A 6,341-nucleotide genomic window follows, 5' to 3' on the forward strand; every position below is an offset into this window, starting at 1 on the left:
CTCCAGCCTGGACTGAGTTAGCTGATCTCACGAGGTGTGCTACTGAGCCACGGAGCAAGAAAAGCCGAGGCTCAGTCCCGGGCCTGAGCCGAGTGAGCTGACTCAATGTGTTCCTGGTAATTTTCATCAACATCTTTGAATGTGGCAGCACGATTTCTTCAAGCCTTTAAAAGAGCATCCAGTTCCTTGGCTTAATAATAGAGAAATAGAGTACAAAGGCAAGGAAGTTATATTAAACGTTTATAAATCATTGTTCAGGCCTCATCTGAAGTATTGTGTCCAATTCTGGGCACTATAATTTATTAACGATGTCAAGGTCTTGGAGAGGATGGAGAGGAGATTTCCCAGAATTATACCAGGGATGGGGTTTCGTTGTGTGGAGAGACTCGAGAACCTGGGATTGTTCTGCTTCGAGCAATGAAGGTTAAGGGTAGAAGTAATCCACGTGTTCAAAATTAAGAGGGGTTTTGATGGAGTGAATAAGGAGAAACTTCACCCACTGGCGGGAGGGTCGGCAACCAACGGACGCAGATTTAAGATAATTAGCAAAAGAACTAGAAGGGAAATAAGGAGATTTTTTTGACACAGGGAATTGATATGATCTGGAACGCACTGCCTTAAAGGATGGTGGAGCTCGATTCAATCGTAACTTTAAAAGGAGAATTGGATAAATACTTGAGTATCTCTCCACAGCTACCACCTGACCTGCTGAGTGTTGCCAGCGGTTTCTGGGTTTATTTTTGAGCTTTCACTATCGCAGTTTTCCTGACAACCTGCAACTTGCCTCAAGGGCGCAACTTCAAGCACAACTTTCTTGTGCTCTTCTCACACACAAGATCGCACTTTACTTTCCGACACACGCGCTTTAAAATCTGCCGTTTCCGCACACAGCGTCCTGCGCCACGAGAATTTGAAAAACCTTTCGCTCATGGCCTGTAATCGCTTATTTTTCCCCACAGGCGCTCTTTATATTTATCATCTACTCGATTCAATCGCACGCTTCAATAGAACTATTAAGATCAAGGCGGAACACTTCCGCTCTTACTGCACCGCCCCAACTTGCCAAATGTGCACCTTTCAACCGCCATTCGCAGCTCTGTGGCGCTGCCCGTCGCTCACGCAACTCAACTGCTGAGAGAAAAGAGCCAACAAGCATCAAAACAAAAACCAGTTCTTCAGTTACCATCCCCTGGATCACAAGATTCCACAAGTAAATTTTGTGAACAATCGGGCGGCTGTCTTTCCAGAGACCAGCCCTGCTTTCGTCGTGTTTGTCTGTCGAGCGGTCACTCAGATCGAAATGTATCGACTGGTTTCAAGGCACAAATGAACATTGGTGCGAATGGGACATGTGCCCAATAGAAACAGTGGTCAGAGCAGAACAAACTTAAAGGCGTGAGATCGTGAGAGTGAATGTTAGAGTCGGCAATGCCGCAGGAAAGTGTCCATGAAATGGGAGGAGGAAAGTTAAGGCGGCCTATTGACTGTGGAAGGAAGAAAAAACTGGGAGAAGAGGTGGGTTTGAACTGTGGAACATCAAGTACAGGCATGTGAGAGTGCTGGGATTTGATGGAATGAATAGGTTTTCGCCACCAACAAAAAATGTTTTTCTCATGTGTTCAATATTGAGAAATTGTTGCATTTTTTTCGCAAGCGCGGGAGAGAATAAAAGAAGCAGCGCACACTATGTCGTGACTCAGATTCGAACCGAGGTTGCTGCGGCCACAACGCAGAGTACTAACCACTATACGATCACGGCGCCTCACGTCAGTCGGTGAGTTTTTGCCCGAACTATTTACATAGCACCATTAAGGTAGCGAAACGTCCCAAGGCGCTTCACAGGAGATTTTAAACAAAATTTGACCCCGAGCCACAGAAGGAGATATTAGAAGCAAAATACTGCCGATGCTGGAAATTTGAAATAAAACCAGAAAATGCTGTAAATAATCAGCAAGTCAGGCAGCGTCGGTGGAGAGAGAAACAGAGTTAACTTTTCAGGTCGATGACCCTTCGTCAGAAATGGAAAAAGTTGAAGATTAAACAGTTTTTAAGCAAGTCCAGCGTCAGGAAAAGGGATGGGGGAGGAAGGGGAGGGGAGGAAAGAACAAAAGGGAAGGTCTATGATAGGGTGGAGGGCAGGAGTGATTAAATATCAAAAGGGATGATGGTGCAAGGCAAGGAGGGTGGTAATGGGACAAGTAAAGAAACAAAATATGGGTCTCGAGGAGCTGTAAATGGCAAAATTTGAACCACAATCAGCACTTGCTGTCCGAAAAAATGTGAGCAGTGTTTATGATCTGAAGTTATTGAAATCAATGTTGAGTTCAGAAGGTTGTAAAGAGCCTGATCGAAAGATGAGGTGCTGTTTCTCGAGCTTATGTTGAGCTTCATTGGAACGGAGTAAGAGGCCGAGGACAGAGAGGTCAGAGTGGGAGTGGAACGGGGAATTAAAATGGCAAGCGACCGGAAGCTCAGGGTCACGCTTGTGGACTGAGCGGAGGTGTTCAGCAAAGCTATTACAAATAAATCGCTGTTTCACCTGGAAGGAATGTTTGGGACCCTGGAAGGTGGGAAGGGAGAAGGTGAAAGGTCAGGTGTTGCATCTCCTGCACTCGAATGGGAAGGTACCGTGGGGAGGAGATCGAGTGTTGGGGGTGATGGAAGAGTGGACCAGGGTTTCCTGGAGGGAGCGGTCCCTTCGGAAGGCTGAAAGGGGAGGGGAGGGGAAGATGTTTGTGGTGATGGTGGAAGTGGCGGAGGATGATACGTTGAATGTGGAGGCTGGTGGGGTGGAAGGTAAGGACAAGGGGACCTACCGTGGTTCTGAGAGGGAGTGGAATGGGTCAGGGCAGAAGTGCAGGAAATAGGACGGACACAGTCGAGGTCCAGTCAACTGCAGTGGAGGGGAATCCTCTGTTGAGGAAAAAGGAAGACATATCAGAAGTAGTGTTGTGGAAAGTGGCATCGTCAGAACAGACGCGACGGAGAAAGAAAAACTGTGAGAATGGGATAGAAACAGCGGTCGTAGCAGAACAAATAAGATCGTGAAAGTGAATGTTAGAGTCGGCAATGCCGTATGAAAGTGTCCCTGAAATGGATGGAGGAAAGGAAAGCCGGCCTATTGATTATGGAAGGAAGAAAAAGCCTGGAGAACAGACCGTTTTGAACTGTGGAACATCAAGTCCAGGCATGTGAGAGTGCTGGGATTTGAAGGAATGGATAGGTTTTCACCAGCAACAAAAAAAATTTCTTTCATGTGCTGAAGATTGATTTCTTGCTGCATTCTATTCACAAATGTGGCAGAGGACAAAAGCGGTAAACAAAACTGTCCTGTAACTCGGATTCCTGCGACCACAACGCAGAGTGTGGACCAGGATACGATCACGGCGACGCACATCAGCTGTGGCAGTCGTGCCCGAACAACAGCAATGTCGCGCACGGCACTGGTTGGAAAAGAAGGATGTTTGGTGATGTGGTTAAAGTACTAAGCACTTTAAATTCTGGCAGAGGTGGGACCGGAACCCATATCCCTTCAGAGACTGGAGTTTTAATCCAGCGCCTTGGACCGCTCGGCCACGCGACCAATTGATAGTGTTCCCTCATAATTTGCTATCTAATGATTGAAATGCGGCTTTCTTGCTTTTTGACCTTTGAGTCGAGGATTTTCCATTGAACGAATAAAATAAATGGACTTTCTGAGCAATGTTCATGCGACGAGGTGACCGAGTGGTTGAGGTGATGGATTCCTAATCCATTGTGCTCTGCACGCATGGTTTTTATCCCATCCGCGCCATTATTACATTTCTCGTTTGATGTGTTGGTTCCTTCCTTGTATTCATCCAGAAGTCCTGGGCCTCGGTCCAATCCGAAGCCACGGTGGATGAACTTTGCATTGCTCGCTGAACTCTGCTCAAATCTGCAAAGTCCTGAGGTGTTGCGAGTGTAAGATGTGAATAACGTGAAGTATCAATCAAAGTGCACAATGACACCCCGGGAAAGCGAGGATCTCTCCACAGATACTGCGATTTATTTATTAATCCAACTGTCTTTTGCGAAATGACCGAATGTGTTTATTTATATATCTGTATGGGTAAGGAAAACCCCATTTTGATCATTTCCAGGAACCAGTCAAGTACATAAATTAGTTTGTCAAACTCAAAACAACCGCTGGGATTTGCTGATTGAAAATTTCAATGGAAATTGAGACCGTCACGAAGTATCGGAACAAATATACCCGCTGGGGTTTCGGGGTTGTTATCGGTTTATTGATATCACTGAGGAACCCATTTTAAACTAGGTGTAGGTGCAAATCTAACGATGGATTTCAAATTTATCACCTTAACCACTGCTTAGTTAAAATCGCAATGAGTGATCGCTCGGTAACACACCGTGCATCCAGCCCCCAACCCGTCTCCGTTCAATCATGTTCTGAAAGTGACAATCACCTGTTTAATTTTTTCTTCTGTTCTATTTTTCTCTGTAGTTTTGTAAGAAGAAGCGAGCCGAAGACATAAAATTAAAAGATGGTGTCTGAAAAATGCTTCCCCCCTGCCGGGGAATTAAACCCCGGACGAAGATGGGGCAACTCACCACGATAAGAGAGAAAGAAAGAACGAAAGAAAGACAGAGTCAGTTGTCGTTGTCTAACAAAGAGATGGAAATGTAAAAGATTCTTTCTCGAGTGGCCCGTGGAAAATGAAACAAACTGTCATCAAGGAAATAGTGAAAAGAAATGCACTGATACATGAAGCATGTCTAACGCCATCTGGGATGAGTGCACAGACAATGCAGCAGTTCCTCGTTAGTATAGTGGTGAGTATCCCCGCCTGTCACGCCGGAGACCGGGTTTCAATTCCTCGACGGGGCGATTAAACCTTTGCCGCCTTTTAAAGCTTTTTCTCTCATTTATCTCTAATATTCGATGCGGAATATACAGTGTAAAACTGACTCAGAGTTTCCCACTTTCCCCGATTTAATTTCACTGATATTCCAGCGGTTTTAAAATCTGCTCTCAGCTTCACTCTTCACCTCGATGTTCGACTGGTTTCTGTGATGTTGGGGATTTCGGGAGGAGGCCGAGATAAATCAACCACTCGGCACTTCTGGCTGAAGACGGTTTCTAAAACTTTGCACTCACACGCTGGGCTTTACCATCATTGAGGATGGGGATGTTCATAGAGCCTCTTCCCATCAGTTGTTTAATTATCCACCATCATTCACAAATGGGTGTGGCAGGACTGCAGAGCTTTGATCTGATCCGTTGTTTGTGGGATCGTTTAGCTCTGTCTACAGCATGCTGCTTCCACTGTTTGTCAAGTAGTCCTGTGTTACTTTCAGGTTATTGGTGTGTGTATATGTCTGTGTGCGAGTGTTTATGTAGCTCGGAATGTGTGTGTTTGTGTATGTGTGAATATGACTATGTCTGTCTCACTTGTTATATGCGTTTCTGAGTGTCCCTCTCTTTCTTTCTATCTGTCACTTTTAACCTGCTCCCCAAATAATTTTTCTCTGGACCTTGACGAACAAAGAGATAGAAAGTAAGTCTTCTTTCAACAGTGGCATGTGGAAAGTTAATCAAATTGTCATCAAAGAAGTAGTTAAAATAGATTCACTGAAACATGCATCCTTTTCATTGCTGTATGTGAGATCTTTCATGTCTGCGCCTGTTCCGAGACCTGTCTCTCTCTGCTGGTGACAGCGCGATTCTGCGTTTCATTTCTTGCCCATCATTGTGGTTCTCACATCGAGCTGAAGCGTGAGGCAGAGAGCAGATTTTTAAAATCGCTGTGAAATCAATTTGTGGAAGTGGGAAAGGCCGAGTCAGTTTTTCATTGTATTTTCAACATCCAATATTGCAGATAAATGAAAGTGAAGCTTCGAAAGCAGCAATAACCTCCTCGTCGGGGAATTGAACCCCGGTCTCCCGCGTGACAGGCGGGGATACTCACCACTATACTAACGAGGAATTCGTGCAGACATTTGCGGTATATTCACCACAGATGCTTCACGTTTCAGTGAATCTGTTTGAACTGCTCATTTGATGACAGTTTGTTTTACTTTCCACGGACCACTGTTGAAAGAAGAATTACCGACCACTTTTCCATCTCATGTTGGATCATGATGTGGGTAACGCGGGAGAGAGTGAGACAGATCTTCTCAGGAAAATATAGAAAATATGAGGCACATACACAGACAGACAGACACAGACACACATATACATGGATTGACTCAGAAATACTGAGAGTCAGAATATGGATAATTTGGCTGATTTTTGTTCCATTTCTGTCGTAGATTTCGTGAAATCTTGCAGATCAATTAAAATGAGCATAAAACTCGAGGTC

General features: G+C 45.0%; 1 non-coding gene across 1 annotated transcript; it reads right to left on the minus strand.

The window, feature by feature from the left end:
• Positions 1-5,893: 5,893 nt before the first annotated feature.
• On the minus strand, positions 5,894-5,965 carry trnad-guc (transfer RNA aspartic acid (anticodon GUC)). The gene has a single exon. It is a non-coding gene; the product is annotated as a tRNA-Asp (tRNA).
• Positions 5,966-6,341: the final 376 nt, after the last annotated feature.

This window comes from Heptranchias perlo, chromosome 35 (genome assembly GCF_035084215.1).
Source record: "Heptranchias perlo isolate sHepPer1 chromosome 35, sHepPer1.hap1, whole genome shotgun sequence".
Classification (NCBI taxonomy): Eukaryota; Metazoa; Chordata; class Chondrichthyes; order Hexanchiformes; family Hexanchidae; genus Heptranchias; species Heptranchias perlo.